We start from the raw sequence: 24,339 nt of genomic DNA, 5'->3' as shown, positions 1-24,339 counted from the left end.
TCTTCCTGCACCTGTAAATGCCACATCTTAAAAAAAAAAAAAAATTGCAAAATCAGACACCTTCAGTAAAAAGTCTTGGTAGTGGTGCTGCAATCTGATCATAAGAAGCAGATTCTATTTTATTTTAGTTTAATTAACTGGAAGAAAAATGGAATGTAGACGAAAAGCAAATTCTATTACCTGGGGAGGGGAAAAGACCTTGGCGGTACATAATTTCTGCCGTCTATATGGAAAAAAAAGTAGTCCCTAACTGCCATAGCACAGTTCCATCTAATCAAGACTTCTGTGTTCATTCACTGTACCTTATTTAAATAACTGTATAAGCAAAACTTGGTTGTGTGCTTACCTGAATAACTGCAGCACTAACTAAGTTTTCAAATATGTCAATGTTGCTGACCCTGAAAAATGTGTTTCTAAACAATAGAGGTAGCAGAGGAAGTGGATCGAAGTAATTACTAAAAATATGCAGTATTTCTATTCACCAGGAAATGAATGACATATTAAATGGGTTTAAAATACTTCAGCTGAAGGAGCAAATCTCATAAACTTTTGATGTATTGCACTTCCTCGTCCAGCTTCCTGAGAAAAAGAACTCTGAGACACTTCAAATTTGCAGTTGAGTTAAAGCATACAAGTTTTCCTGCTTCCCCTTCAATGCAAATTCAAGTTACTTATGGTATTAAATATGTTCCAGCTGAAGTTCTGCACAACTGTACATCACTGAATATGCTTTAAGTGCGATGTTTAGCCTTAACTAACAGTTAAGCTGGGGAGGGGAGAGGAAGGATAATACTGAACATTTCTTCTCTTTTGCAAACTCTGGCACCCTGGAGAGAGCATGGTATTTATCACTAACTTGGTGGTTCAAGTCCAGACTAAAAATTACTCAAAGTATTCAGTGTGTAACTTACTCTATCTTAAACTACTATAATCCATTTTGCCTTCATTTGAAGTCATATAGCAGCATCTAATGAGTCATTAACCCATGCTTCTGTACAAGGGATTGATGTTTTTTTTCCAGTTCATCACAGTTACCTTTTGCAGCACTCAAATCCAGTGTGTCAGGCCAGACAAAGAAATAGTATTATCCCAAAGAAGGACATACAGATGTTTCCATAGAAATGACCACGGTCAGTTCTGCTGTTATGATAATGCTTCCTTTGCTTGTATGTTCTGTTTTTTTTCTTCACCCTTCACCTCCTTTCCTCATTCTTTCTAGAACATAAGCTCTTTGGAGCAACGATGGCCTTTCTTATATCTGCATGGTGACATCCAATATCGAGTGGTATGGAGAAAAATAAAGGGCAAGCTCTCATAGTGTATATAACAGTAACTTTATACTCCCCTACATCCCAGTGTTGGCATGTGATGTCGCAGGAATTTGATGCAATCAAATGGGGTTTTGTAAACTGAACTAATTTCTGCTGGGTTGTCCTCATCCCATAATCCATGGAACCTTTCCGTAAATCATAATAGGTAGTGGCAAGCCAACTTGCATGCTTGTAATAAATTATAGCCAGCTCCATTGAAAAAGGGACCACGTGACCTGTACCTCTTCATGTGAATTAGATTTAAATGGTCTATTTAGAAGAATGGACTCTATTCTGACTGGCTGTTTGCAATATTTCACAACAGATTTGAATCTCCATTGATGTTTCCTTGGAAACCTCCTGCAAAGACTTAGTTCACTTGGAGGAAGACAGGAGAGGGAAGGATATGCCTGTTAAGTATGTTCTTGTTAAAAGACTAATGAAATGGATCCTGAGAGGTGCATGAACAAGGTCAGTTTAGTTTTTACAGTAGAGTAGCTCTCCTGAATAATCACTGTAGTGTTACCTGAGGCCTTTTGTTAGAAGAAGTAAAAGCCCTTTAAAAGTATTTTATGGCTCCTGTGAAGTTTCCACTCTTACTTTTCCTTGTCTGCATGAGCTGAAGCTTATTTGGCACCTGCTAGCCTGAGGATTAAGCTTACTAGCCAGGGCAAATAAAACTGGTGCTACTGGTCATGTCCCAGCAATTTAAAGGAACAAAACAGTTGTGCGCTGGTTTTCATTGTGACTTAGTCAGCTTCTGTTGAATTACTATAACTGAAAGCTGGCTGAACAGAAATTTGTGCTCTGTGTATTTGACAAAAGCCTTTGGTATTCATGGTTGCTGGAGACTGATTAGCTGTAGAATTGGTAGAACACCACAAATATTAAGAAAAGGAGTACTTGTGGCACCTTAGAGACTAACCAATTTATTTGAGCATAAGCTTTCGTGAGCTACAGCTCACTTCATCCGATGAAGTGAGCTGTAGCTCACGAAAGCTTATGCTCAAATAAATTGGTTAGTCTCTAAGGTGCCACAAGTACTCCTTTTCTTTTTGTGAATACAGACTAACACGGCTGTTACTCTGAAACCTGTCACAAATATTAATACAGAGTTAGATGAATGCAGGCAAAATTAGTTAAATAAACTAATTGTTTAGTGTTGCCACTAACACTACTTACTATAATCCTTGCTTTTGTTACTTTCTTTCCCTTCCTGTCTTCCTCGTACTACTTCCCCCTCAGACTGCAACTTCTTGATTATACATCATTGCTGTAACCAATTTCTTCAAGTGCTTCCAGTCAACCGTGCACACCTGCAAAACTTAAAACGTCTTTTTTACCCTCTTCTTAGCCTTCTGGCTGCTCTAAGGGAAGAGTTTTTGGCTTCTCTAATTATTTTAACCTTTTTTTTTTTTTTTTTTTAAAATCATTTACCCGGTGCCTGGCTCAGCAACAGAATGAAACCATTCTGTCGCCTCCTTGTTTTGCTGTTATCCACTGAAACCGTGTGTGCTGAGGAGTGGTCAGCTTTCACTCTGCGTCACCTTACGGACGTTTCTGAGCAGCAGCAGCAGCACTGGAGCGCTCTGCAAATTTAAAATTTTGGCATCTATTTGGCATCTGGATTCAACAAGAAAAGCGAAAAACTCCTACATATTTCAAAGGAAGTTGAAATTCTAAAGATGCTTCCACTCACCTGAAAAAGCTTTGGTTTCCCTCATGAGCCCCTTGTATTTCATTGAGCTACCCTGAAGTCATATTCCATTAGGCTCAAGTTTAATCACCCAGATGCGTCTCAGAAATCTAAGATTTGATTTGGGCTGTGCTCTCAAGCTGACTGTGATCTTCCTCCTGTCCTTTGTCACTGAGAAGTTCAGTTGCTTCCCTTAAATATTTGCAGTTTTATTTAGGTACGACCTCAGGGAAATTTGCCAAGATAAAAATGTGCTTGCCAGAAATATGGTTTTCCCCACTTATGCCAGTGCAGGAATGTCTGGCCTGATGTTCTTGGCCTGAATGGTTTTAAATGGTTATGGTCTATCTGCAAAGCCAGTTGTCATCCCTATAGCAAATAACACACGCTTGCATGAGGACTTGCATGTCATTCATTCATGAAAGTAGTTGGGATATAAGTCAGTCCAGTAGGTAGGTCTGAATTAACTTTAACCATTTGGTCATAAGACCATTTTGAACTTATCCATTTCTGGTGTCTGGGCTGACGAACAGCTGATTTTTGGGAACATTTCCACGTGTCTCAGCTAAGGTTAGTTAATTGTGGATAATGTACAAGTTGTTTTTAGTGGTGGTCTTGTTCTTTTGGGGTAGTGCACAAGTATTGGCTACCTAATACTGGCACAGTAAGTGGTGGTGGGAGGATGGGTTAAACTGTGTAAAAATCTATTAAATTTCCCTACTTATGCTGACCAAGAAAAGGTAACTGGAAAATAGGATGAATTGTTGGTTTGGATGTGCCATGTTTTTGATAAATAAAATTGAGTGAGGTGACGACTCAAGAGTGCAAGTCTGCTGGGAACACGTCTGTAGGCCATTAAATACCATTTAAATAGATTGGTAGAACTTGCATTCCAGCTGTGGCCTGGTGTACACTACAAATGCTTTGCTGGTGTAGCTATTCTGGCAGAGCCCCCTAGTGTAAGTGCAGCTGATGCTGACAGATTTCTTTCAGCGTAGTAATGCCACCTTCCTGAATGACATTAGCTGTGTTGACAGAAGCACTCATCTGGGGGAGGGGTTGCTACCACAGCCATCTCGGCAAGGGGTATGGTTTTTTCACACCCTTGATTGACATAGCTATGCCAACAAAACTTTGTAGTGTAGACCAAGTCTCATTGAATACCTAGAATAAACTCTCCAATGTGCATGTAACGCTCACAATTGTTAGATAACACATTTCTCACTTGCACGCACACAGCCTAGGTTCTGCTGCTTTGGGAGCTCTTCAGTGCACAAGACATCAGTTCACTAGTGCAAACTGGGACAATGTTACTCGGCCAGTTAACCTTGGCCATCTCCTGTTGGGTAAATCCTGTCTAACCAAGTACTACTACTTAACAAGTGGCCAATTTTCATAGGTAGATCCATCCTCTGTCTTCCTCTGTCAGTCTACAACATGCTTCACACAGCCTTATGACAGTGTAATCAGTCAGTTAATTTTGGTTTTTCAGTCTCTGTGGTCTCTGATCCAAGTTCATGACCATAAACGGATTTGTAGACCCACCACACAAGCAAATTAGTTTGATTTTCTTTATCAACTTTTACATTTGGAAAGTGAGCTGTAAGATCAGTAATATTAAGAAGCTTCTGCGGGCACTAAGTGGTGGGACAAGAGTTTGTCTCAGATTTTGGACTTTGCTCACAATCAGTTGTTACTAGTGTCCCTTCTGCAGGTGTTTAAATGCAAATTCCTCTTCCTAGCAATTCTGATAGTAGAGACATTTTTTCTAGAATTGATCATCCAAATATCTTCTTCATTTATCTTCTACTTGGTAAAATTGATTTGTAATTCTTTCCTGCAATCTCAGTATTTGTTCTTGCACCTGGGAGAAGGATGTCAGTTTTGTCCCTGTACGCTAAGTAGGTCCTGTGAAACTGTCCAGTGGCAGTATCAGATTTAAGTCCTGTGGGTCAAATTTAGTTTTTTACTGCAGATTCACAATATGCTACTTGTGTTTCACTGGCAGGAGGATTTTATCTTGCAGAGATTTTTGGATGTGGTTTTCTTAAGAGTTTCAAACAGGAGGAAATATGAATAGTCCCTCTTCTGCAGTAATCTTCACGATTAGAGAGGATTTTGCCTAAAACTTAAGTATGAGCTTTTCAAAAGAGTTGGCTGAAGATGTAGGAAAAGCGTTCATAGTGAGGGCTCGTCTACGCAGGCAACACTAAAGCAGTGTCGCGGCAGCGCTTTAACATGCCTTGTGTGGTCGTGGCGCAGCGCTGGGGAAGAGCTCTCCCAGCGCTATAAAAAACCCACCCCCACGAGGGGCGTAGCTACTAGCGTTGAGAGCGCAGCTATGCTGGCGCACTGTTTACACTGGCACTTTACAGCACTGAAACTTGCTGCGCTCGGGGGGGGGCGTGTTTTTTCACCCCCCTGAGCGAGAAAGTTGCAGCGCTGTAAATTGCCAGTGTAGGCAAGCCCTGAGACTGGGCTAAAACCAACGAGGCTTTAGCAGAAGTATTAAAACAACCAGGCTGAGTCTTGACAGCCGTTTCTCCTTTGAAAGATCGGAAGGTGGCAAATGTGTCAAATTATGGTCTGTAACGTAGTGGGAATTGCAGGCCAGTCGTTCTGGCCTCAGGTTTGTGTGAAATCTTAGGAGTTAATTTCAGGGATCAACTGAACAATTCCTGGAAATAACAGCTTTCCTAGGCCATCTGATTTTGGTAAAGGAAGTAATGATTCACTTCGGAGACACTCTCAAGAGTTTCTGCTATATGGATACAATGGTGTCATACTGGTCTATTTACAAAAAGATGGGATGAGTAGGAAAAATGCCTCTTTATTTAGATCAGGAGCTAGCTCAGAGGATGGAAAGTCAATATATTATATTTTTTGCAGAATCTTTGATTCCTAACCTTTCTAGAATTTTCACAAGCCAAACAAATTACAACAATCAATCACTGCATCGCTTACTGCTGAAATGTTGCGCTCTCTGGTGTGGAATACATTAGCTATACCAGGGGGTATAGCGATACTACGGTTTTCTACAGGAAGCGAAGAATAAAACACCTAGTTGCAGTGGAATGGGGACTTCATCTTTCCTACTGCGTAGTGTCACCACGCTGCTGCAGCCAGTCCTTCAAAAGTGACTGAGATCCAGTGAGCTGTAGCTCACGAAAGCTTATGCTCAAATAAATTGGTTAGTCTCTAAGGTGCCACAAGTACTCCTTTTCTTTTTGAGATCCCTGAGTAGATCTGCACATCTTTAAAGGGAAAGACACAAACTGAGCCTTTTGTTCTGCCTCCTGGATGGTGTCTTGATATGGTAGGAGGAGGAGAGTTGTCACCGTCCTTTCTCAGAATGGAGCAGTAGCTGGGGCTGGCATGGAGGAGGAACCTGCTACCGGGGCTGACTTGAAATACTGGCTGCTATTAGGCAGGAGCTGTGAGGAAGGGAGGCTGAAATAGCCACTTTTACAGGGAGCACAGGAGAGCCTGAAAGAGTGGGAGCTGGTGTTGAAGTGCTTTTCCTGGGAGTGTGGGGCTGGAGAACAGATTCAGCCTAGGTTGTAAGAGACAGGCCAGTAGGGCCCAAAGGTGGTCAGGTGACAAGAAAGAGTTCTAACAGCCTGTGCAGGTGAAGGAATTACTTGAATCCCGTGCTCCCTTATCTTTCTGAACAAAGAGAGGTGGCATGTAAGAACATAAGTCTAAGGCTTCCTATTTAGGGAAAGGTGGGAGTGAGGAGGCCATAACAGGGGCTGTCAAAACTATATGGGGACAGGCTCTGAGTCAGACCAGAAACCACAGCCACATCAGGAAGCTCAGACAGGTATCAGAGGGCACTTCTTCTCGAGTCCTTCCACTGAAGAAAATGCTTCTGGTTGATTAATCTTGAACTACATTGATGAGTGTAAGCAGAATTTTAGTTGCCTTTGTTTTTGTATCTTTTTTTGCTATTAAATAAAGTTATTCCAGACACTGCTCTCTCCTGGGACGGCATGAGTGCTTTTCAACATACAGATGAATGCTGAACAACATCATCTTTGTTCTTTGGGGCCATGAAGTAAAGCCATTACAATGACAGCGAAGTGTCTGGGCCTGAAAGATTAATGTCCATAGGAAGACATAATGGAAGTAAAAACACGTTCTAATTGGAAAGGTTTGATATGGAAGTCATGTGGTTACAGTAACAGATTTGTAAATGCAGCAATTTCTTCTCTGACAAGTTCTTTTAAAATGTCATTTGAGTTGAGAAACTCAGTTAGAGGTTGAAAATTCCCCCCCCCCCCCAACAGAAAAATGAACTTTTGGAGGTAGTTTTATGTTCAAAAAGTAGCTATGTCTAGGAAACTGAGAAGCAATGATAACCATTAAATTAATCTACACTTGCGTATCCCTTTGAAAGTGAAGATCTCAGAGTACAAGAAACCACCACATCTTAGAAGCTTGTACAATATAAAATCTTCTGTACATCTATCTTATTTCTTCCTTTCTAGACATCTATGCCCAGAGAGGCACCAAGCTTTTACTAATTTTCACCATTGGGACAGCAGGTCCAGAAATACACCTTGGCAAGACTAGGAAGGTACATTGACACAATTTTCAATTGAGAAACAATTCATAATTTAGGTTACTGACAACTTAGTAACCAGTATTTCAACTTCGTAACCTGTTACTTATTAGAGCTTCTTAGTAAATTAGCATCCAGTAGTTCTACAAAATGAACTTACTAATTTTTCCCTGTGCATTATGTTGAATACACATCAAGTTAATTTTCTCTGTCAAGAATGTCTAAGTTTGACAATAAGTTAAAACATCAGTAAAACCTACCTCTCTTCATGTCCCAGCAAACCTTTATTTGAAAAAGTCTTGGCAGCCTTCATAGTGCAAATGGCTGGGATTGTTTAAGATGTAGCAACTTCACAGGATAGGCTGTAACTTTCTATTAAAAACTCTGTTTTGGCACCCTGTATCTCCAGACTGCCTCACGCTCCATGTGTGGTCTGCCAGGAGATAATTTTTATTTGTACTGCTGAAGGGCCAATTGCGTAAACATTTTGGATATAGCTTGACAAATGAGAATAAATATCAAACTTTTTTTTGAATACTTTGTCAAGCCATTTAATCAGGAGACTAAACCAGTTTGTGTTCATTTATTTTCTCCAAGGAATAGTTTCTTTGAATAGCTTTATGAGATTGAGAATTGGGTGGAGGATATATCAATTATGGTATTCCTGATTGAATACTTGAACATTTATGGAGCTTTATAAACAACTTACCAAAACTTGGGAAGTGATACATTTAAACAGTGCACTCCCAAATCCAGAGCTGATGAACCCTTTAACTGCACATACTTTCCTTATTCACCACTGTGTTCTGTAGCTTAGATACCATTTTTCTGCATTTACAGATGCTTTTTCTGAAATTTAAGCAGAAGCTTTCGCATAAGGTACCAATTGTACATATCCATACACAGTATTAATGTGTGAATATTAGGTATTAGAGAGATATTTTTGTGGAACCTTAACATTGAATTTTCTGGACTTGAAATGTTTAAGTACAGTATTCTAATGAGGAAGAGCTAAAGCTGTAAATTATGTATTTGTGTTCCATATCACCTAGATACCCCAACGAAGATCACAGTCCCATTGTGCCAGACACTGTACAAAAGCATAGTAAAATGGTCAATGCCCTTAAATCTGTCTTGTCTGTTTATGTTGTGAGCTGGAAGGTAAATTAGAAGTGCAGAAAGGTGAAGGAATTTGCATATGGTCACTTGGCAGCTCAGTGGCCAAGATCATTTTTCAGCTTTAGATTAATGTAAAATACCAAAATGGAACAATTAATCTATTGCAGTACTTAAACAGAAGAACTAAATTATTTTGTACCAGTGGATCAAAATTTTAATGCAGCTATGTGGCTCGCTTTTGAAAAGTTAAAAATTTTGATGAACATCGCATGCACTGGGAAAGCCAAAGTACTGCATGAAAACTAATCAGTTAAACTTGCTAGCATTTCAAAAATACAAAAAGGTGAAAAGGCATATCAGGAGCAGCAAGCGGAGTTGCACAGTTAGGTGCTGGATGAAAAGGGCTGCTAAAAATTGCTGGCTAAATGTACCTATATAAACTTGGTAGTTATCTGAAATAGATTTAATCATAATACTTTTAAAAATGAGACTTGTAAATATAAGCTTAGCTTGTTACAAAGGCTCCTGCTTTCCAGCCTATCAAAAAGTCCTTGACTTTAAAACAATTCAGCTGTGCAGTTGCTGGCCTATGTCATAGCATTTCACTGATCCACTCTCGCCCACCCCTTCTTCAGGACAGATAAACCCCATTGAGTGTCTTGACTTGAGTCAGACTGTTAGCTCTTCAGGATATGAACTGTGTATTTTGAGCAGCACCTAACACCGTGGCACCCAGATTCTTACTCGGGTCTGTAGCTGCTACTGTAATATAGAAATAAAAGTAAAATATTCCATTAAATATCTATTTTAGACGTGTTTCAATGGTTGTACCTTCATTTATCCAAAATTAGATGGAATTTTTATCATTCTCGGGCAAGAGTCACAAGTACCCTTCCCTTTCAAGTATATGTAAGAAATACATAGGGACTACTGGAAAATTTTAACTCAGTGACTTAGGCGCTCAAGTGTCCAAAGGACATAGACTTTTAGCATCTGGAGCCACTTGACATTCACTGTGGCTTAGGATTCTAGGTCAGTTAGACACTGTTGAAGATCTTATTCTAGTGCTTGGAAAAGTGAAGTGTTGAGAACTGAGCTGAGTGTGTGGCTTCAGGTGGAAAATATGCAAATCTGTAGGTTCTTGTATTCAGCTTTCACATAACAGAGGGTTTGGCCGATCTCTTAGATTTTTGGGTTACGGTAAATAACCTTGAATGTAAGCAGAGAACTAGAAGGAAACACAAGTTGCTTGGTGTGTTCTGGATAGTTTAGCCTCTTGGGAGATGGAGATAAGAATGAGTAAGTGGTTTTACTAGTAGCATGATCATTTGAATTGAGTGAGTCTAACCCAGCATATGACATAACTGCCCCCCCCCCCATAAGCCACATCTGGCTTTAGTTACTCCACTGTGAGCAAGAAGTATGGTTTTTGCTAGCATTATGCACTCTTCTCCCATTAGTAGAGTACTTGTATATCAAGGTGGGACTCTATGGGAAACATACCTAGAGCCTGTATTTTTTTTTTTTTTAATTTTGTTGTTGTTGTTCATTACATTTTCCTTGCCCTTCATGGAAGACTATTTCAGCAGTCTTTAGTTCCTTCTAACTGCTGACTGGTCTGAACAAAGAGGCTTACTTCAGTCACAGTGAAATTGGAGCTGTTGGAAATCTGCAGGCTTTCCCGTGTAGAAAATATCCTTACATTGTTATATCTGAAAGTAATTGCATAAGGGTTAGAGTTCTGTTTTCTTAGGTAAGTTCCAGTTAAAATATTTGCCAAATTGACGTATTAATTTTTAAAAAAAAAAGTTTTCTAACAACACAATTTGAGCTGTAGTTTACTTTGGTGTTGGGAAGAAAATTAGCTACATGCTCAATTTGTAAAAATACTATTTCATGTGATCTACAGCTTGATTTTTTTTTTTCTTTACTAAACTTACTTCGGGGAGAGGCTAGTAGCAGTCTTGGGGAAACCTGTAATTTATATTCTCACTTGGTTGCTGGTACAAGCACTTCTTAGTCCTGAAGCATTTTTATTGTATCTGGTATGGTGAGTTGCCATTATATTGAACAGCTGTTTAGAACCTGTGGCTAAATTTTTGATACTTCAGCATCTGAAGCAGCTACCCTAATAGTGTTTACTGCTAGGTAATAGGGAATCAAAAATTTGAGAAAGGGTTATGGTCCAGAACTCAACCTCTTCCCTTACCTACAAGGTTTGTGACCTTTATAACGATCCTATGATTGAAGATAAAACTCATGTGGGTTCCGTAGGACCTCTTTCATAAAGAGCTTGACGTTCCAGTTCAGGTCCATCTCTACTGAACAACGTGGGCAGTATATCAATATTGTGGGTTGAAGAGGCAAAAACTTCTAAATTAGGCTGACCAGTTCCAAACATGTTGCTTTAGATTTCCTTAAACATTAGACTTACCATATGAAAAGTCTAGAACCTGTGCCAAATGTTTAAAAGTCTCCTTTCTGCATGTAGAACTGCGCAAAGATTCTTTAATGAAACCAGATGACTCTGAATCAGGTTTGCCAATATGTTAGTGAAGACTATGACATAAGCTTGGGCAGAGCTTTTGTGTGTATCTGTGCCAATATGGTCTGGATGGAAACCAAGCTATTTTTTAACCCAAACAGGATAAAGTTAATAGTTTCATGATGATCTGTGCAATGAATATTTAGGTTACTAGTGTATCGTGTCTTATGAGTATTTTTCTTACCATCATATTGATCAATATATTTAATACATTAAATACTCAACCGTTAGATCTGAAAATTATCAAACTATATAAACCACTATCCCCAAGGGAGAAACCCCTGAATCAAATATTTATATTGAAAACTTAAACCAAAAGTCAACCTATCTCCAAGGTGGACGGCTGGCATTGTATATGATTTGTTTGCTTGAAGCACTGCTATACTAGCCCCCTAGATACCTATGTAATAGCAGCCTCGCTTTCGAAGAACATGTTTGGAAAGCTGGCAGACCTCCACTTTGTCATGCCAAAAAGAAAATTGTATGTTTCCTCCCTAACAGTATAAATGGACTGTGGCTCTGTAAGGGGGCAAACTTAGTAGGCATATTTTATGTTAAGTTTAGGCAGTTTGAGAGCAGTTAAACTCACCAGGTAGTTATAATTGTAAGTAATATTCTTCAATAACATACTGGGAAGAAAAATATAGAGGGAGAACTGTCTGCTTTATCTGTTTTCTTGTTTAGCTAACTGTTGCAAATTTAGACCTCCTTATTTTCTCCCCACCTGTTCTGTTCATGCTTCAACCCCACAAATTAATTCCCTATACTTCAAACAGGTTCGTATACTGCAAGTAAGCTTCTTACTTTGTTGTCGGCCAAGTTTTCGTATGAAGGATTCCAGCTGCAATTGCTATTGGGCATGAGTGTTCCGACTTCATCTTAGCTGTACAGTGTACATTGTACAGTGATTGGTCTATGGACAACCTCACTGCTTAATTCTAATCTCATAACATCTCTTTGCAAAGCACAATAATTGCTTACATGACAGTAATATTAGGAAAGCAATAGATTTCCATGTGTCCTCATCTTTTTTGCGGGGGGGGTGGGGGGTGGAAGCAGGTTAAATGGGAATATTGTAGGTTGGACAAATGTATGGGATAGGCTAGACTTGTCACTGGCTTCCTATTTGTCCAACTGGTATCACTGCATTTAGCATTAATGCAAAATTTAGGCCCATAATATTGAAGGATCAAAGTATAATGGATCTTATAACACTTAGATAGGTTTCTCAGTGTTGCCTTTCTCAAAGAGAAACTTGTTTCATGTGCTCTGTATAATGTAGGTTCCTGTACGATGGTGAAAAGAACTAAATAGGTAGTCGGAGGACATGGGTAAATGACACTCACTGTGGCTGCCGTTAAGTTGTACGTACTCCGCAAGGGGTGGCCAACCTGAGCCTGAGAAGGAGCCAGAATTTACCAATGTACATTGCCAAAGAGCCACAGTAATACATCAGCAGCCCCCCATCAGTTTCCACCCTGCTCCCAGCGCCTCCCACCCACCGGCAGCCCTGCTGATCAGTGCCTCCCTCTCTCTCCCCCACCTCTCGATCAGCTGTTTCATGGCATGCAGGGGCCTCGGGGGTGGGAGGAGGAGCGCGAGCATGGCAAACTCAGGGAAGGGGGCAGGAAGGGGTGGAGTGGAGGCAGGGCCTGTGGTAGAGCCAGGGGTTGAGCAGTGAGCACGCCCCTGGCACATTGGAAAGTTGACGCCTGTAGCCCCAGCCCCAGAGTCGGTGCCTATACAAGGAGCCGCATATTAACTTCTGAAGAGCCACAGGTTGGCCACCCCGTTCTCCGATATTACACAGCAATGCTTACTTAACGGACACTTGCTTGTAAGGGTTGTAATCTTCCTCTGGTAGAAATTTGAGATTCAATGGAAGACTAAAAATACTCTTAATCTCCCTTGTTGAAAGTGTTCAGGTTAAGGTTTCAGTGTAAGAGCTTGTTAACTATTAATTTAAGTTTGTTACAAAGTAACAAAGGTAGGAAATGAGATCCAAAGTTGAAAATAACTCGTGTTAACTTACTGTAGTGTGAATCTGTAAGTGTGAATCATGATATTCAGTGGAGCATATACTACAGTACTGTATAAATAGTGTTATTTCTGCTTAATATTACTGTTTTTTCAAATTAATCAAATCAAAATACCATTTAAAGTCTATTTCTGTAGAAGTCTTCAAATACATTTGATATAGGTGACAAGTGAAAATGAATTCAAGCCAAATTTTCTCAACTTAACCCCTAAGAGGACTTTTTTATATGCTTAATTTTAAGGCACCTAAATTTGAATGTTGGCTTAAGTGAGATCAGCATGGTCAGTAGCTGTCATTAGACTGTCCCAATATTTACTTTACTTTTTTGCCACAAATTAACTTAATTCAGCAGATGATCAGTACTGGCCTATCCAGGGGCACTGATGATAATTGCTGAGACCGGTCCATTAACTAGTTCATCTTATGGCACCGAAGAGTACTGTGAAAAACCTAACATTCTGTTCTTGTATTTTTACCAGGGAATAATTTAACATGTGAAAGCATTTGGCACAGTAAAGAACAAAACAAGACATTTCCTTCAGTCATTTTTATTGGAGGTTGCTACATGTTTTCCCTTAATACATTATGGAGGCAGGTCTGTTGCAGTTAAATGTGTCTTGGGGATTTTTAGTATTGCCTTTTTCATGCAGGTAGAAATAAGACTGACTTGAGAAATGAATGTGTTAGCAGTAGGGTCACACCGGAGACCTTATAAAATGGGTCAATAACTGTTGCTGGCTGCATACTCGGTTCCTGAGTCTTCACAGAGTTTCTGTAGTTTGACATGGTTGCTCTGCATGGGATGTTTAACTCATGCAATATATACATAAGCCTTGATAAGTAGACAATGGGGAGTCTTATTAGCAGAGGAAATGTATTTGTTAAGCTGTGGAAGAAACAAAATAGTAGCACTGAGTGTTTCTGATGCTTCTGCTTCTCTTAAGTATGTTGCAGAGCAGAGTGAGAATGTTCAAGTGTACCGAGACTCATTCTCAGTTAATTTAAGCAAACAAAAAGCAAGGACAATGCATTGCAAAATACGGTGTTCATTTGACTAGTGTACAGTAGTTGACTTTTTAAATTATTTATACTTTATAGAACCATGTAAATGCTTTGTATTTAAATGAGCTCAGTTGGTCTTGTTAGGGCTTTGGAGTAGCTTCAGTTGACACTGGGATTGCAAGGGTGAAGCCAAATCAACCTCTGGGTTTGGTTTTCAGGTTCCCTGACTAAAAGTCTGGGGTATTTTATGCCTGAACACTTGCTTCTTCTATATGTGATAGCCTAAATTAATTAATTAATGATTCAGTGCCAGCAGTGCTTTCTTAAATGTTTGTCCTTGTCTAAGTGTAGTCCTAAAGCTAAACTGATATTACTGTGGTCTGTTTTTTGTTTCTGGGGCTTCTAATTTCATTTTAAGAACTATCATTAAAACTCTAATTGTGTTCATATTGATTGTGGAATCTTATCAACTTTGGACAGGTGAAAATGTCTTTAAATATGACCCACAATGTTTCCTGCAGTTTTAAAAGGTCACTTGAGTCCCACTCTGTTCTAAGCTTATTTAAAGTGCATGCACACTCATAGAAAATATAATCTGTGCTGAATAAGCTGAGGACCAAGGAAGGAAGTTTATGGCACTACCTTAATCATTTTTAATGCTTGGAATTTGTGGAGGCTGACAAAATATAAAATGAAAAACAGATCTAGTTTGTATTAACTGGAATAATAAGAATAATAAAAAAAACCCTGCCACACAGGAAAACACACCCAGGATTTTACTAACTTTTGTTCAGATGAAAATCCCAATAGTGTTGTTCAGTACTTCTTCCTTTTTATTTTTTTTCTGGCTGTACAATAAATCAAGTGAACTTGTGCAACTAAAACTTGCCTTGTTATGGTGTAATACCAACTTACTACTTGTTTTGATTGACTAACTTTGTTCAGTGGAAAAGGTGAATGTGAACTGTTGGAAGGTATCATGGAAAAGAGTGGAATGTTACAAACTGCCAAGAAGTGTTTGAATCCAGTGATGATGGCTAGAGATTTATAGATAACTTTCACACCTTGCGATATCACGTTAGTTTAATAACAAATAAACTGCTCCTTTCTCAACATGCAGCTCAACGAAACACACTTCACAATGGTTTGGAATAAAGCAAATGTGCTGTGAAGAGATAATGCCATTCACTTTTATGCCCAGTACAGCTATGTAGCCAGTACAAATCATGTTTATTACACGGTCCAGGGGTAATTACAAGTAGTTGGTATCCAGTAACACAGCGCGTCCAGATATGTTCACTCTACAGATTACTAGAGGTAGAAGCATGTGTGCCTGTGTCCGTGGCTACTAACATTACTACATATTGTTTGTAGTTGGGAGGAGATGGTTAGTGGTACAGTGATAGCTTTTCTTTGTTGGAAAAAGTAGCTCACTCAGTGAGAGCATGAAATGTAATAAACTGGAACTGAAGAAACTCCTCAAAACTCTGTCTTGCCTTTCAGCACTGAACCTCAAAATTAGAAGGACTCTAAGTCTGTCCTCTAAGTTTGTCTTACTGGCCTGTGAGTTGACCCGTCCAATAACAGGTGCTCCCCAGAAATCTGCAGACCAGGAAACAGAGTGCTAGTGTGCAGAGCAAGTAGGTAAAGCGTTTCAGAATCCATGTGTTAGAATTAAGATGAATCCAGTTTGACAATGCAGTGCTTGACAACGAGCAGTGTAACAGTGTCTGAAACTAGACTAACCCAGTAGCCCTGATTCCCATGCTACTTAATTGTGAAAGAGAAGCTCTACTCTGACAGCTGTTCTGCTTCGAGTTGTATAACCACTGAGTTTATGTGTACCATATTATGCATGTGCAGTGTCAGACCTTTAACAGGGCTTCACCTTTTGATTTAGTCAAAAACTTAAGGGAAAGTATTTGTGTGTTGCTTGTCCCACCATTAATCCTTGTTCTCTTAACTGGTTACCACTGGTGGTGATCGTAGCATCTTGGACGCTTGGTTAGTCTTCCATGTTATTATGAAATAAGCCTGCAATACTAACTGTAAAGCTCTATAGAGTAAGGATATTAATGCATTCAATTTTTCTGCCAGCTTGAGTCCAGTAAATGCTCGTTCTAGTTCCTAAACGCAAGCATCTTGGAAGATATTTCTCAGATTACATGGATTTATATGAACATCGGGGATGAAACACCTCCAGCAAGTGTTCAAATGTATAACCTTTCAAATGACTACATAATCTGAACTGGCTAAAGTCAGCATACAAGAATAGTGTATGGATTGACATGAGTTTTGATGTGTAGAGTGCTTTTTTCAGCAGTTTTTATCTAGCCACAGAAAGGTGGCAATAGCTTAAAGCGTTTACTCTTCAGAACATAAACATTGCTAGTCTTTTGCTTGGAAACATGACAACTATCACTTGAATGCTAAACTCAGTTGCAGAAGTAATTTGCGCTCTCGATCTCCTTCTGTATGTTTTAACGCCTTCCTGCCACTAGAATCATGGAAAGAAACAATCTTGCCATGTAAACTCCCTCAGCACTGTGTAAAGCCATAAATTCTCACACAGTGGTACTGTTTCCAAACTTATTCAAACATAGTTCCATGTAGATCTAAGTGAACTACTAGTTTGAAACCACTTATCCAGTGAATCTATTTCTGGTTAGAATTGTCTGCAAACACTTCGATATTTAATGATTTGTTTTCTAGAAATCTGACAGTAATTCATGAAGACGTATTTCATCCTATGGGTTGTTTATAAATATGTGACTGACATTACTTTGTATATTTGTGCTGTTATTGCTCACTGACGTGCATGTGCATATTTATCAAACCTGGAAACAACTTTCAAGATAGCTGATGAATGCTTCAAGCAGGAATAAGCCTGAAAACACATATTTATCAGTGTGTTTGTGATACTGTCCTCCTGGCAAACAGTCCCACAAACAACTTTCCTAACCTAACTTCATACTCTGCCTTTTGAATTCTGACCAAAAATCCTGGTGTGTTTTAGTATACCAGATGTTGGTCTGGTGAGAGCTTAATTTCTATCTGGAGCTGAGTACCATGCTGTTAGTCAAACAGCTTGGTTTGTTTTGATAATGGTAAATTTTGTTCCTTGCAGATTAAGGAAAGGTATGGGATCTGACAACCACTAATTGTGTGGTATTGCAGTAGTTGTAATTGTCTAGGGTGCCCGAAGGAGCAGCCCACTCAAATTAACGAAGTCTTCCATGACTATAGCAATTGATTTTCCTTTGGCCAAACAGAGCTCAGGTACTGACCTTTAGGGCACACAAAGGTGAACTTGTTCTCTAGCTTTCCTTGAGGGAATTGATTGAATGGGGTATGGGAACAAGGGACAGTTTTATCTGTGGTAGATTGGGATACTCTTTTTCGGATACTAACATACATCCTTTTAAAAAGGATTAAGTGTCTACATTGCTGGGGGCTCAATGAACCTCAAGGTTTATGTAGCTTCCTTATTACAGCTACGCACTATTTGGGTAGGATGTTCAGGGCAGGGGGGAGAAGCTCATAGCTGTTAATAGTAATGAGAAGATAGAAGCTCCTGTATTTAACTTATTGACTACACTGGCGCAAGATATCTGCATTAAACAGAACCTTGTAGCGAAAGAGGGAGTTCTTTGTAGTATTTCATATAAATACCTTTCCCCTCAGGTTAGCTGTTTGATATTAACCTGCCTGAAAGCCAGGAGTTTAAATTAAAAAAAATGGAAAATAGCAAAGATAAGGCTCCTTGATGTAGTGGTGTGAGGGGAGCTATCAGCTGGGTAATACCCCCTTCTAGGTCCAGCTAGGTTAGAATGGCGTACTCCTCCCAAAGCTGAGCCCGGGATCAAAGCAGATCCTAAACCTCAAAGATGCTTGAAAGAGGAGGGAGGGTTTGAGTGTGTGGCCAGACGCTACCAAGCGTGTCAGTGAAAGCTGACTGACTGAGACAGGGAGCCTTCTGCAGCAGGACAGGCAGCTTCTCCCTGCCAGAGATGGAGTTCGCTGGGCTGAGGAGAATTTATAAATTCTGTCAAAGATAATTTGAGGTGTCAGGCAGACCCTTGGACCCATGGACTTTCTGTTGGTTATCCTCTACTCTACGTGCTTTGCATTTTGGAGGAATGAATAAATAATGCTTTGTTTTGAAGATGCTTATACTGTCACAAGCTCCTGAGGGGAGCCTGTTACAATTGCCAAAATCAAGTCTTGTGTTAGTAACGTGGTTGGGAATCTAGGTGGGGTTTGTGTCTGGAACACACAGTTCTATCCAGAGTGAGGTGCAGGAAGCCGGATCTGTCACCTAACAGATGCACTTGAAGACTAAAGAGGTCTATGTTGCCCTTTGTCCGGTGGCCATGACAATATTCAAAGTATGACTTGCAGGCCTATGACTGTAAGTGCTGGGAGCCACCTTTTGGGTCATGTTGGAAATCAGACTTCACTCACAGTTTTAGAGACTGTAGTAGTCAAGAGAGCAATAGTCAATGCAGTGCTTAGTGAAAAATCTCAAGGTATGTTTAGAGCTGTTAAGATCTTGCTATACCTCCGTGTGTTTTGTTTCCTTTAATATTGCTTTGGAAATGCTCCAAGCTGACGCAAGCAAGCACTGTAAACTTAAAAACTGAACCTAATTTACTCTCTAAAGACGTTGCTGAGACTGGGTGTTCTGCATAGAATCCAGGGCTGGGTCATCCATCCCTTAAGCATATTCGGGAAAAGTTACCAGCTAGCTGATTGGCTCCATATCATATGTCATCATAAAGGGTTAATGAACCTGATTAATCTTGACACAAGTCTGACTACTTGCTTGAGAGTAGTCACAGTCTGTGGTGCTGTTGAGTTGCAAGAGATTTGACTTGAAAAAACTGAACCTAATTTACTCTCTAAAGACGTTGCTGAGACTGGGTGTTCTGCATAGAATCCAGGGCTGGGTCATCCATCCCTTAAGCATATTCGGGAAAAGTTACCAGCTAGCTGATTGGCTCCATATCATATGTCATCATAAAGGGTTAATGAACCTGATTAATCTTGACACAAGTCTGACTACTTGCTTGAGAGTAGTCACAGTCTGTGGTGCTGTTGAGTTGCAAGAGATTTGACTTGAGAGTGGGAGATGAGTTCTTTGCAGCACAAGTGTCCTACTTAGTGTTTAGGGGTTATGCCTTCAGTAGAGAAGTACTGAAACTATTCAAAGGAAAGTTCCTCTGCCCTTCCACTCCCAGGAAAACTATGTTCAGTACCTTATTTGTGTTTTTTTTAAACTGCTACCAGATTGTCCGGTTGGAAATGAAAGATAGTTTCCAAATCAGGAGCAGACAGATTATAGTTTATGCATATGGCACTCTGATATGGAAACTGTGTTATTTCACTCCAGTGTTACCTGGCTTTGTTGTACTACCATGCATGTTAGTGAAAATTAGGCTTTTAAAACCAGAAATATAAATATATATGTCCTGTGCTTAAATTTAGAGCCACTATACATTCATTAAATGAAGAACAATTGATGATGATTGGACTGTAGTTAACTCCTTGCATTAGAGATGGCAAGTCCAACACAGTTAACGATGGCTAGTACTTTGCCCTCGCTGGATTCTTCCTATCTGTAGCAGTCTTCAGAGGGTCCATACCATTCGCATAGTGACAGAGCAGTAGATGGATTTGACACTTGGCACTTCCCAGTGCCTGCCTGGCTTATCAGAAGGGCAGTAAAGCATGACTACATTCTACTTCAGATCACTCCTTTGAATCCGTCAGACTTACTTTGTGTCATCAAAGGAAAGGCATTCATTTTGATGCCAGGATGACATACCGTTCAGGACAAATGTGTTTCAAAGAACTTGCCAAGACAGGCTGTACAGGAATATTTGCAGCAACCACAGCCTTAATAAATTATTTAAAATAAGGCTGGCTGAAATTCTTGTAAATCTTTTTTTACTTTTTTTTTTTTTAATTGACTGAACTCTACATGAAACATGATTCTGTATTTCTTCCAGACAAAACCAGAGCCAGTTTTCAATATGTCCATGTACTGTGCAGTTTGAAGTTAATATGGGAGTCCTGATGGGAGTTAGAGAGCCAACCTCTGCTTTATTCAGAAACTTAATTCCAGTACTTGAGCAGTCTGAGAGCGGGAGAATATTTGTGTTCTAGGATTCCCTCATAAAAGTTTCTCCAGGATAAGTTATGAAAAAATGGAAAGACAAGACAGACGCTTAATATCAAAGTAAATTCAATACTTAACAAGTGATCTTAAGGTCAGCATATCTCTTGTACTGACTAGGGAGAGCTGATTAAGACTAACGTAGGTATCAAATCACACACATTCCTTTGAAAATATAGTGGAATGAGCAGTTCTAGTGTCCTTGTTGATTCTATACTGTGAAATACATATCACTTTCTCACATCTTTGGAGTGCAGATGTGGAAATTTCAGACTCAACCTATTGACATACAGCCTCTTGGAGAATATTTTACTCTTTCCTTGTGAAATTCCTGTCATACGGTTTTAAAAATACGTTAATTTATTTCAGTTATTGCATTATTTCCTTCCCTGGGGACTGCATCTTGACACAGTGGGAAGGCTTATGAGGGTCATTGGTGCGCCCAGGGGAGTTTTAGCTTCTGGTAGGGCTGCCCAGGCCAAAGGGTAGGTACTAGACGAAAAGCAGTGCGCTGGTCCCCCGAGGTTGGGGCTTGAGCGATAGGCCAACAACCTATTGATTTCAAAACATGTAAGTTATAGAAACAGAACAAGGTAGCCATTCTGCCGAAAGGATAGTAGAGCCTTGTTTGGGCCTGAGTGGTGTCTGAAGTCATGGGAAGGATTCAGATTTGGAGAGTTGCATTTTTTGGAGCAAGGGACTGAATAAAAGCTACAAAACTTTGTCTAGTTGCTGTTGCTATGAAGAAACCAGGCCAGTTAAACACACTGGCACTGTCACATGGTCCAGACGCTGCTGTTGGTTTTTTGCTTGCTTTGGCCATATTTTGTAGCTGGACGTACTGCTCTTAAGCAGAGAAGCGGAGGTGAAGCCACTCTTGTTCCTGCTAGGAGAATAGATAGGCTCTATTTTCGGCTCCTGTCTCATCACAAGATGCAGTTTGGAATGGGTGGGGTTGTCCCAGAGCGAAGGCAGAAAATATGGAGTAATTAAAATTGAAAGTGGACCGAGGGTGATTGATGTGTGCTAGGGGAGGCACCACTGTGCATGCATTGAGAGTGAAAGACTAAAATAGGGCTGAGGGGGGTAGTGTTCCCTGGTTACTGGAAGCCCAGGGAATTCTTAAGAGGACAGACCACATGGCCTGCATGTCAGACCTTTTAATGTACTGTGGCAAACAGTTGACTTGGGAAAGGTTGATCTTGCAACTAGGTCCTAATTTAAAATATGTCCAAAAACCTGGAAAATAAGGCTTTAGTGCTCAGAAGGAAGATCCAAACAGACTTGCAGAGCATTCATTCCATCTGTTTGGTCCTCCTTTCATAAGCAACAAATAGCAGAGGTAGCTATGGAAATTCATAAAGCAGCCACCTAGGTATCCATGCTCAACTTCATCAAGTTCTGTTATGCCCATCAAAGGTTGTTGCCAACTCGAAGGGTTCTACCACTGAACTCATACTTGGTATTTTCCTTAAAGCTCCTGCAGTTATATGAATATATGAAAATATTCATTTTCATTAAACTTTTTTTTAATCGTCTTCATGGTTGTGGAAAACCTGGAAAATAAGGCTTTAGTGCTCAGAAGGAAGATCCAAACAGACTTGCAGAGCATTCATTCCATCTGTTTGGTCCTCCTTTCATAAGCAACAAATAGCAGAGGTAGCTATGGAAATTCATAAAGCAGCCACCTAGGTATCCATGCTCAACTTCATCAAGTTCTGTTATGCCCATCAAAGGTTGTTGCCAACTCGAAGGGTTCTACCACTGAACTCATACTTGGTATTTTCCTTAAAGCTCCTGCAGTTATATGAATATATGAAAATATTCATTTTCATTAAACTTTTTTTTAATCGTCTTCATGGTTGTGGAGAAAAGCTTGAAATTGTGACATGAATATATCTGTAAGGTTCCAAGAACCAGAAGGCAAATAAAAAACCCAAAATGTGATTTATTTTTTTAGGGGTGGGGAGGGGAATGGCTCATGCTCTTTAAACACTTTGGGATTGGTAATACTGCAGGTATCACTGCATGCATTGACTCTCAGATGCTGCAGCTAGTTGTTGGACACTAAGCCCTGGTCTACACTGGGGGGCGGGATCGATCTAAGTTACGCAGCTTCAGCTACGTGACTAATGTAGCTGAATTCGACGTACTTAGATCTACTTACCGTGGTGTCTTCACCGCGGTGAGTTGACTGCTGCTGCTCCCCTGTCGACTCTGTCTGCACCTCTCGCAGTGGAGTACAGGAGTTGCTCAGGGATCGATTTATTGTGTCTAGACTACATGCGATAAATCGATCCCCGCTGGATCCATTGCTGCCAGGTGAGCCAGCGGGTAGTGTAGACATACCCTTTAGTTCCAAAATGCTGGATTTTTAGAGCGTTGGGAGTTCATAAGCATTTGGACTGAGAAGAAACTGAAGAGGGAAGTTGTTGATTTCTCTTGAGATCTTCTATACCTTTCCAGACCACTTCCCTGAAATGGTTGGTGCAATGTCCTTGAGCAATGGCTCATTTGGTTTCGTAGGTATTCAAGCTTGCTTTAGCTATTACTGATCTTGAAATTCCAGATTTCTTTGAGCTGTGAACTCTTCATCCCTTACATGTGCCATTGAGACAAAAAGGTTGTCTTCATCTGCTGACAGAGAAAGGAAGATGAAGAAAAGAAAATAATTAAGAAAACATCCCCCTCCCCGCCTTCTGTAATGAAAGCAACTGAAAAATTATGCGTTGCAATATGAATGACTAATCTAAGATCAGGCTAAATATGCAAATCTTATAATCTTGTTCACAGATTGAACCTCACTGTTCACCCAAGAAAATGTATCTCTCAGTAACAGTTTAATGCCCAGGTCATGGTCTAATATTGTTCAGGATGTGCAACAGAACTGGGTAGCAGGTTGTCCAAGGTCTTTGGGGGAATCTAAATTGAAATGATAAAAGCAGCTTCCTCATAGCACAAGTAAAGGTAGTAGATGGGACAAGGGGGAGCAGGTGGTAGGCCCATATACAGTCAGTCACTGATACACAGTGTTGCTGATTCATTCTGTTTTCTGAACTGGATTTTGCTCAATGAAATGAGCTTTCTGCTCATGCATAGCAGACAAGCCCTACAATACCTTGCAGAGTGGCACTTCAAATGAATTCAAGGTGATTAAGCTTGACTAAGCTTTGGTTTTCAAAGGAACATATGCATCATTTCAACTTGGTTGCAAGAAGATGAATTGCATTTAGTATCTATGGATTGTCCGATATTTGGGAGAAAATCTTCCTTCTCTCTCCCTGTCCATACATCCCACAACATCCTTCCTGGACGATATAGTAAGAAAAATGCTATTTTGGTCCCAAACAAGCAAAATGCCAAAACATTTGGGTCGTTGGGGTGCTGCATGTGACAGAGTTCAGTTAGAATTTGCCATTTTTGTTTTTTTCACAGTATTGTTTTATTCAACTCCTGTAACTAGAACATGTTACTGGTTTCAGAGCACAGTACAACACCTAATACTGCTCTCCCCTCCCCCCCCATCACTGTAATTGAAATGTAGCTTCAGGCATAAATGAGGTTGGACTCTCATAATTTAATCAGTGTTTTGCCTATTAAGCAAGAGTAGTACAGTAAGTGTTTTGGTGCGATTGCTTGATGTTTCATGCTAAGTGTTGTTATAGCACCTTAGAGGAACATTTATATAAAATATTTAAAGCTTTATCTTCATGGCTTTTGGCAATGAACCGTTATCCAAATGAAAACCATTTGGAAACTCTTAGGATTTAAGTCTCTCCAAGATAGCGGCATGCTAAGGTTTGTGACAACTGTTTGTGAGATGTGAACAATTCTGGTTTCTGAATAAGTCTATATAAGTGTCTTTTCTCATCCAGATGTGGGTGCTG

General features: G+C 39.9%; 1 protein-coding gene across 4 annotated transcripts in view; it reads left to right on the top strand.

Annotated features, from left to right (window-relative positions):
• Positions 1 to 24,339, top strand: part of TLN2 (talin 2) — a 342,028-nt gene that overhangs the window by 92,060 nt on the left and 225,629 nt on the right. The gene's annotated exons all lie outside the window — the stretch shown is intronic.

Source organism: Natator depressus, chromosome 10, assembly GCF_965152275.1.
Source record: "Natator depressus isolate rNatDep1 chromosome 10, rNatDep2.hap1, whole genome shotgun sequence".
Lineage (NCBI taxonomy): Eukaryota > Metazoa > Chordata > Testudines > Cheloniidae > Natator > Natator depressus.
The sequence above is the reverse complement of the archived record's forward strand: the minus strand, read 5'-3'. Positions and strand labels throughout refer to the sequence as shown.